This window comes from Limulus polyphemus, unplaced genomic scaffold (assembly GCF_000517525.1).
Source record: "Limulus polyphemus unplaced genomic scaffold, Limulus_polyphemus-2.1.2 Scaffold966, whole genome shotgun sequence".
NCBI lineage: Eukaryota > Metazoa > Arthropoda > Merostomata > Xiphosura > Limulidae > Limulus > Limulus polyphemus.
Window position 1 is genome coordinate 147564 of NW_013666576.1, and position 9487 is coordinate 157050.

A 9487-nucleotide genomic window follows, 5' to 3' on the forward strand; every position below is an offset into this window, starting at 1 on the left:
TTTTGTAGTATATATATATATATATATATATATATATATATTTCTTTTGGCAGATTGAATAAGGTATTGAAACTAGTTACACATACGAAATTTCATCAAGTTACAGAGATTTTATTCCAATACATTATAAATAAAAACCGTGACTTAATGAGAGTTAGATTTACGAGTGCAAGTTTAATACTAAGCATATATTGTTACGGTTATTGTACTTATGGATTTTGAAACAAACGTACACGGTGGAAACATAAAATCTTCAAAGCACAAACTCTGTTGCTGAATCCTTCATCGTTAAGAAATAAGTTGCAAGAGCAATTTCTGGGAAATCAAACCTTAGATCTGTTCATTAATTATTTATTTTTGTTATAAATAAGATCTGAATTGTCTTAGATTCATTGACTTCCAAACAAAATTAAATAAACAATGATTATTATAAGAAAGAAAGAGAAAACAATTGTAGCCAAAAATAATAGCAAACGTTATTCAAATGAACATTTAGAGAAGCAGAGAAGTTATTTTGGCTAATGTTTCTTTTATTTATTTTTAATGTATAATTATTTATAAAACTTTAGAAGAAATTCTTTGTACATAAATTAGGAAGCTAAATATGTGAATCTGTTTTTGTTACGATGTTTGAAAAAACTTCGCTTTTTTTAAAATTAAAATATAACTCTGTAAAGCTTTAACTAAGGCAAGTACACGTCGAAGACTGGGTAAAATCATTTTCCAATGGTAACGTTTTAATATTTAGCCTGTAAGTATTGTAGCCATTTGAAGATTTTGACTAGGTGTGGCCTAGTAGTTAGCATGCCGGACCGTGGAACCGAGGTTTCTTGATTCGCGTCCTGTTTCTCACTTTGGGGTACTAGGTACGTTATACGAGTGACCTTACAAATCCCACTATTCTATCAGAGTGCCCAAAAAGTTGGCGGTGGCTGTTGTTGAGCTTCCTTTCCTCTTGTCTATTAAGACAAAATTAAGGACGACTAGCGTAGATAGCCAGCCATCCCTTGTGTAGGTTTGCGCGAATATCCGAAACAAATAAATATTTTCATTGTTGTTACTTATAATGATTTGTGAGATAACCTTTTGTCATAAAACCTGTATACAAATCTCGGGTGTTCTGTTTATTGGTTTTTACTAAAATCAAGTTAGTTTGAAACACCTCAAAGAAGCAAAGCATTCTGGTGGCTAAGCCTTTCAGAGCATTGTTTGTACAACTGTTAAGAAAAAAGCGAAGTCTGTGGAGGACCGACCGATGATTTATTTGTATTGTCACAAACAGAGAGGTTGGTCGAACAGTCCGTTCGATAACAATTTCAATTTTTTATTCTGGGTCTTTTAAACTTTTGGAAAATAATTTAAGTCACAATTTTCAACAATCACGAACAGCTGAAAGATTAAGAAACCTTTCTTCATATAAAACCAGAAGTGTAATTGTCTTTTTTTTTATCTAACGTGAACTACCCGTTGCGTAAGATAAATAGAAGGAGCTATTTTAACATGGAAAATGCAAGACATTCGTTCGATCTTCAACTGGCCTATCGCTTGTGAAAATCGTACAGATATCAGAGTCTCTTTTCTTTACAATATATATCAACATTCCTTTGGTAATGGCTTCTTCTGGCTTGTAGTTAAATATGGTCATTTTAATAACAATGAAACAGGGAAACATATAATCCGCTCTTTCGGAAACATAACTAAATGTTCATTTAGAATTGTTTTGTATTTCTATATATGTTGGTTTGTTCTGGTAGTGATGAAGTCAAAACTTTAACTTGAGTAGGTAAAATAAATTATACGTTGAGCTAATCGGGTTTCCTTTCCAATAAATGATGCTATCCATGACCGTAGTACTCCATGTATTCGTTCTTATGATTAAATTAGTTAATAAATACTGAAATATTCAATCAAAAATAATACAGCTCTGTATTAACATAAACATATTACAGTTTTAATTAATGAATGAAATTTAATAAATTAATTTATCACTAATTGTAATTAGAATATTGACATAAAAAACAAACATCATACGGTCGACTACTGTGCACACTGTACAAGAACTGATCAATTCAATTCTTTGAGAATTCGTGTTATATTATACCAGGAAATGACGTAGTATTGCAATTAACCACTAATGCACCTCAGATAATTTCACGAAATAGAATATTTTCCAGCATCTTAAAAATGAACTGATTTTTATCATACATTATTGTATTCACAACAGTTAAAAATTGGCAGGATAAAATATTTGGAAACTTGCATAAAAAAGAATAAAAACCCTAGCGTTATAGACACGTAGATCCATCCGTCATCAGGAGAAAAAAGCAGAAAGAAAAATAACGTTGTTATAAGTACTATTTTTTTTAAGCCAAAAGCTTGAAAAATGTAAATATGCATTAACCTAAACTGGTTAATGCAGCAGACTAGATAGCAGTGTGACTTATGTTGAAACGTTCCTTCTTCTATAGAGAGTGTATGTGAAATAGTTATTAAAATTAATATAAGGTAATAAACACGTAAATCTCCGTTTCGGTCTACCTGATGAAGCGAATCATATTTTTCCTTCCAGAATATGATTGTAAATGTTTAAGCGTAAAACATCCTCTAGCGTTAAGCAAGTAAAATAAGTAAAATAAGCAAGTAAAAAGCGAGAGAGAGGGTATTAGGATATAGTTTATCTAGTGTAAATCTTTGTACAGGATTGTTTTGCTATTTGCGTGATACATATGTAAGCTTTGAATATGATATATATATATATATATATAAACTGTAACGTGCAGATGTTATTAAACGGGCAGGAACTCATTGATAAAAAAGGGCACTTTCAAGCCTCGTAAAACAAGACTTTTTTCAGAGTGGTAGGAGTAGGGGAGATTGTGGTCATGTTCATTGTCTCTGGTACAGACATATGAATGGCACACAGGGACTTGTAGGTCTTTATAGTAAAAAATAAAAATAATTGTGATGTGTTATTAATAGTTTTAGATCTTAAAATTGTTTAGGAAACCAATTTCAACAGGAATAAAAGATGACTTGTTTGCTTGTCATGACTTTCTACCTTTTCAAACTGAATAATTTTTTTCTCTAATATCTCGCAGCAAGCATGGTGTGGAATCCGACGCGGCATTTAGTAGTTAAGGGCAATTTTTATGATTGAGAGAAAGGGTACTTTTGGGGCATAAAAGCAGAAAGGTAGGGGCTTAAGCCCACCCAGTCAACCCTTATATATACTATACACGCGCTTGCATGATTGTGTATTTGGTGAAAAGAAACCTTTGGTGTTCCATATGGTGGTTTAAATTCTCAAATAATCAGTTTGTATATTTGATACAGGAAATCTACGTTTTCGGTTTTGGCATTAAAAGTTTACATTAATCTTCTGTGGTTGCACAATTAAATGTATATATGCGAGCTGTTGAGTCAAGAGTCGATGTGATACAGACATATTTTCTATTACACAAGGCTGGTGTATAAAAACATTTAATTTTAATGTTCGTACTTCCTACTCTTGTAACTTCTTGATTGATTACAAATAAACTTGTATTACTCATTCAAAAGTTGTATTTCTGTGATAGTTTTTTTGTACATCTAACATGTTAGTAAATCAATACTTAAAGCCCAAGTCACGCAGTACTTATAATTCAAAATAGACAAAGGCGTTAAGTGTCATCCAAGAGAAATTTTCCCATTATTTCTCATTTTGTAACGAGTTACTCTCGGCAATAGCAAAATAAAGTATACAAAACGTTCTTGAATAATAATCTTAGACTCTTCACCAATGTCTGAAAGTTGTGGTAAATATATTTAAAATCGAGAAAATCACTAGAAACATATAGTTGTCATTTTAGACAAACGGTAATTCCCTTTTAAATTTGCTTATAACTTGCAACCGTTTGATAAACAGGATTTGTCTAAACATGTTGTTAAGGGTGTATCCAATCTTGAGAGTGCAGGAGGTATCAGTAGGAAAACTTTACAATGTTCGACTTGTACAATATTTATAAGATTTGAAATTTAAGAAATCGAAACGGTATTATAAAGAAATCGAAACCATAATTTGAGATTAAATGAAATACAACTTAACTTATGTCACAATATAATAATCCCGCAATTGTAAATACTTACAAATAATTTTTACAACCGCTTAATTGGAATACATATGTATTTAATTTTGAAATTATTAAACCTAATTTCCACACAATACTAAAGTTTTTTCTTTCTTCTTCACAGATTTAGTATTTTTAATTCTCCAATTTACCATATCGCAATTGTCTCTGTTACCTTTAAGTTGTCCCTGAAGCATATATATAACTAAAACATTGTACTTTAGGGCGCTCGTCTCGCAATCTGCGGGTGGCGGGTTCGTATCCCCATCCCACCAAACATACTCGCCCTTTCAGCCGTGAGAGCGTTATAATGTAACGGTGAATCCCGCTATTCGTTGGTAAAAGAGTAGCCCAAAAGTTGGCGGTGGGTAGTGATGACTAGCTGCCTTCCCTCTAGTCTTACACTACTAAATTAGGGACGGTTCTCGCAGATAGCAGTTTGTTTGTCTTTTCTCTCATAAAATTATATGTTATGTGCATTATGTATTTAAAGATATTGTTGTATAGTCTAAAATTGTGGTTTAGGAAATTTAATCAAACGTGTATATTCCATCTGTTGGCGAGAGTAGCCAGATCCTCACAAGAAATGAGGGGAAATAATAATAGTAATAAAGATTCGCCATTTCAAGTATATGACTTGATTTCATAACATTTTATAACTTGAGGAGAACTAAAACGATGACCATACATTTCCAGTACGTTATCTCATTTTGTGAATAATTTTTTCTAGTATATTCTACCATAATAACGGTAGAGAAACAATAAATAGAAACAATAAAAACAGGTAACCCCCCTCCCCTACATATATATATATATTACAAAATTATACTCCCCCAGTGGCACAGCGGTATGTCTGCGGACTTACAACGTGGTGGGCAGAGTACAGATAGCCCATTGTGTAGCTTTGTGCTTAACTTCAAACAAATACAAATTTTTCCCACATATTTTGAAATACGTATAAGTTGGAAAACAATAATAAGTAACAACGTAGCTTCGAATTACAGATAAGACAGTTAAGTTGTTTTTCAGTACTTTGAAAATATTTTTAGGATAAAACCAATAATCCTTACGTAACAGGAACCATAATATCCATCTACAAATACTCCAGCTATGTTTATGAGATATTACCAGCTGTTCTAGCTATTCCTTTTTTTTTTGTTCAAACGTATTTAGGTGGATTTCATGTATTTTCTGAAACAAATACTAATAATATTCTAATATGGAAAACACTTGGGGAAGTAAAAGAATCACTATCTTTGTGCACAAAGAAAACTGATGGTTGTTTTTGTGCAAAAATATAAAATAAGTCACCGTGAAACCAAACAACTGAAAAAAAAAAAACGATCAAGTGGAAGTTATGCCTACAAAGAACGGATTCCTGTACTTAAAAGACAAATAAATGACCTTCAATAATAATAAATTCTGTCAAAAAACAACAACATGGAAACTAATGGAATTCCTGGAATTATTAATGAAAATATAGTACATTTTTAGAGCAAGTTTCAGCAGCAGCAATAGGAGCTCAATCTAATAAAAAATAAATTATTGCTGCTCTTACAACAAAAGCAACCAACCCACCCCCGATCATTGTGCGACTTGCATCGGCCCAAAGTAAGGAAAACCGGATGCAAGCCTATAGGAAATTCGGGACATTACTACAATGAAGAAGCAAATGACAACTAAGAGTACACATTCTAATCTACCAGATGGTAAGGTATTTTTAAGTAATATAATAAAAACTATATTTTAAGTAAGTTATATACTCTTACCTGGATTAAAATTTGTAAAATATTTGTCAGCAAGAGTGAATATTAAATAATTTTTTTAGTTTGAACAAATTAGAGTATATATATATTGTTACGTCTCCGTTTGTTAATTAACTTCCCGTAACTTCGTTCCGACGAAACTTTAGCGACACAAGTATTTGCTTAATAAAACTGGTTTATTCTTTCCGAATATAACTTTACCGATACACTCAACTTCAACAATCGCGCTAAAACAAACGCTATATCAACGAACGTCAATAATACTTCTGACTGCAGATCAATTACACACTATCTACACAAACATTACATTCCCCTCTTTTATATACCAGCCTACCCTATATCTAGTAAGAACTAGAACATTCGCCAAAATACATGATAGTTCTAGAAACGTTGCGTCACAGTAGTCATGTGACTCGATGACGCAACAATATATATATATACATATTGAAATTTTCAAAAGGCTCTAGAATGATAAGTAAGCAATTCTGGTAAATGAAAGTTATAGATCTGTTCTAGAGGTCGATAATGATTAGGCTAAAGGAGAACATTTGCCACTTTTAATGCTAGAAAATATTTAAATATTAAAGTAGTTTTGTTTCTTCTATTCCTTTTTCAGTTAAAAATCGTGCGTCTAAAGATGTGTTCAAAACTATGTAACACAGAAACTTATGTGTATTTGAAAATCTATTAAAGTAAAATTAAAGTTATTAACCTGGCTACGGCAACAGTTGAAGGTCCCCGGTGTACGAACGATACGATTAAAGACATCCAGGGTTCGATTTCTCGCAGTATACAAAGCGCAGACAATTCGATGTGTAGCTTTACGCTAAAACAAAAAATGGAAGGTTGAAATTAGGTGATACAAGAGAACATTGTAGTCTATATACTAATAAAGGCAAACTATTAAATAATATATGCTTACTGGTTGTATAGATTAACTTAAAATAATGATAAAAATAAAGTATTTCCTTTCATCAGTTTAAAATGTCTTTGTAATCTGATTGGACGTAAATAAACATACAAATAATACCTCAAATTAATTACTAATTAAGCTATCATTTCAAATGTTTATAAAGAACAGGAGCTAGTCGAAGTTATTTCTAAAACATAAATATTTTATCAGGTAATTTTCTGAAAGTTCCCATGGAAACTGAGAGATGATAAAATGTCAGAAATCCATATCACTTAGAGAACGTTATCATTAATCCTGTATTTGTAATTAAAATAGTGGCGTAGCACTTGTGTGGTAAGCAATGGGAATAACATTTTTGATTTTACACTCTTTATTCAGTTAGCACCTTGGTTGGTTTATATTGATAGATATAATAAACAGGATGGTATTTCAGTTTATATGTATTGGAAAAATATAATTTGATATTTTTTAATATCAATGTAGCCAAGATACTACACATAAATAAATGTTTTAACTTAACACGTAGTTATCGTTCAATAAATAATGCTGTAACAAAATTATTACCTAATTTACATAATCACTTGCTTTGTTTATCCACTAGTACAAATAATCAGGTTTTAATTGATGATGTTAAAAATACAAACAAGAAATCCATATCACTTGGAGAACGTTATCAATAATCCTGTATTTGTAATTAAAAGAGTGATTGTGCGGTAAACAATGCAAATAACATTTTTGATTTTACACTTTTTATTCAGTTAGCATCTTGGTTACTTTACATGCATCCTTCTTCAAAAATTTAAATGTTTAGTTTTAGACACTCGGAGGGCCACTTTGCTAACTGATATCATCTAGTAGTTCCATCGGTAAATCAATTCCATTGTAATAACATTGTAGAACACAATTTGATTTAAAAAATGAATAAGTCTTGCTTACAATAAGTTATTTGATGTGTACTGTCCAAGTCTTGATGATAAGTGTAAAGTTCTCAACTGCTAAAAGAGTATTAACTAATATTCTGTCTGACAATCAAATAAACTGTGGCATACAAGTAATTAACTATTATTTGTAGAGGAAGAAAATCAACGTATCTCAGGATCTATCTGATTTTATTTGGGTCTTTTTTCACGTTTGTAAATATAATAAACATAACTACATTTAAAATCAAGTTGTGACGGTCGGCGAAAACATTGAAAACACAATTTAGGTAAAAGCATGCCAATCTTGTAAGGTGAGACAGAACATAGATTGGCCTAGTTTTCATTGGACCCTTAACCCTATACGAACGGGTGGCGATCAAAGTAAGCGTACCACTACATTACCTTTTACAAAGAGCCATTCAACATGGTGTTTAACATCGGAGTTATAAACAACTATTTTTACCCTACATTACTGATTTAGCAACAGTTCATGGTAGAGGAGAGTAAATACCAGATACAGTGATACTGAACAGAACTGTAGATATGCATTTCGGAGGTTCTGGAGTTATGAAAATGCAATAAGCAATGGACAAAGGTATTCTTATTCTTACTGAACAGAACTGTAGATATGCATTTCGGAGGTTCTGGAGTTATGAAAATGCAATATGCAATGGACAAAGGTATTCTTATTCTTCACTTGAACATCTCCTTTCATTCCGACTTCTCAAAGTCTGAGTCAGACTGACGTCATCAACTTACAGATATATCTTGAGTACAATATGCAATGGACAAAGGTATTCTTATTCTTCACTTGAACATCTCCTTGCATTCCGACTTCTCAAAGTCTGAGTCAGACTGACGTCATCAACTTACAGATATATCTTGAGTACAAGTACCTTTGTAACTCATCTGATTTTTTGTGCTCAACATACTTGTACGATTAACTAAAAACTTGCCTTACTTCTGTAGATATAATTATTAATTTGAAATTATTATCAAAATTCCTTTTCCAATAAGGGATCGGTTTCATGTACCAAGTTCATGGATATACGGTTAACATCGGAATAACCGTTCTGAAAAAGTTTTTTGTTGTACAAAACTCGAAGATAGATTTTCTATACGGAAACATCTGTTAGTTGAGTTCTTGCTCAGATCTTAAAATATAACGTTGATAAATGGAAACATCGGCACATATAGATACCTAAATCTTGAAAGTCGAGTTGTTCAAAAATTAAAAATAGCGTTGATAACTGGATCAATTGTTGGTTGAGATGTTGCAAAAGAAATATCTGCTGAAGCTTTTCACCAGACACTAATCGTAGCAGAACCGTCTGGAAAATGATCTATAGGAAATAGTACAGCCTATAAAATGAGTCAGATCAACGTAGGCCGGTAAGGCAATCACTGATTGACATGTCCTTTAGCCAATCAGGAAATTTCACAGACCTACTGAAGGATGTGTAGATTGTATAGGAATTCTTTTTGGCGGCAAAGGACAGGTTTATGTGTTTTAATAAAGGTGGCTTCCAAAATATAGAGATGAAAGGTCGCACGACCATTTGCAATAATCTCAAACATGCTATCCATGTAGTTGTCAGCACAAGTCGGGTTCATTAGTTCCCGTTCTACAAAGGGCCAGGCTTTTCACATAAGATATTTACATAAATATGGTTTTGATTTATAATGGATGCACCATGGAAAAAAATTTGTGCCAAAAAGGTCCTAACTTGTAATGTCTTTTATGTTAACCACTTTATCTTCTTTGATAAATTAATCCTTTTT

The 9487-nt window shown here is 32.0% G+C and overlaps 1 long non-coding RNA gene across 1 annotated transcript in view; it reads right to left on the minus strand.

Annotated features, from left to right (window-relative positions):
• LOC111086265 overlaps positions 1–9487 on the minus strand; it is a 48310-nt gene that overhangs the window by 27227 nt on the left and 11596 nt on the right. The window contains exon 2 of the long non-coding RNA XR_002610987.1: positions 6585–6698. This is a non-coding gene — a long non-coding RNA (uncharacterized LOC111086265). The remainder of the gene's footprint in view (positions 1–6584; positions 6699–9487) is intronic.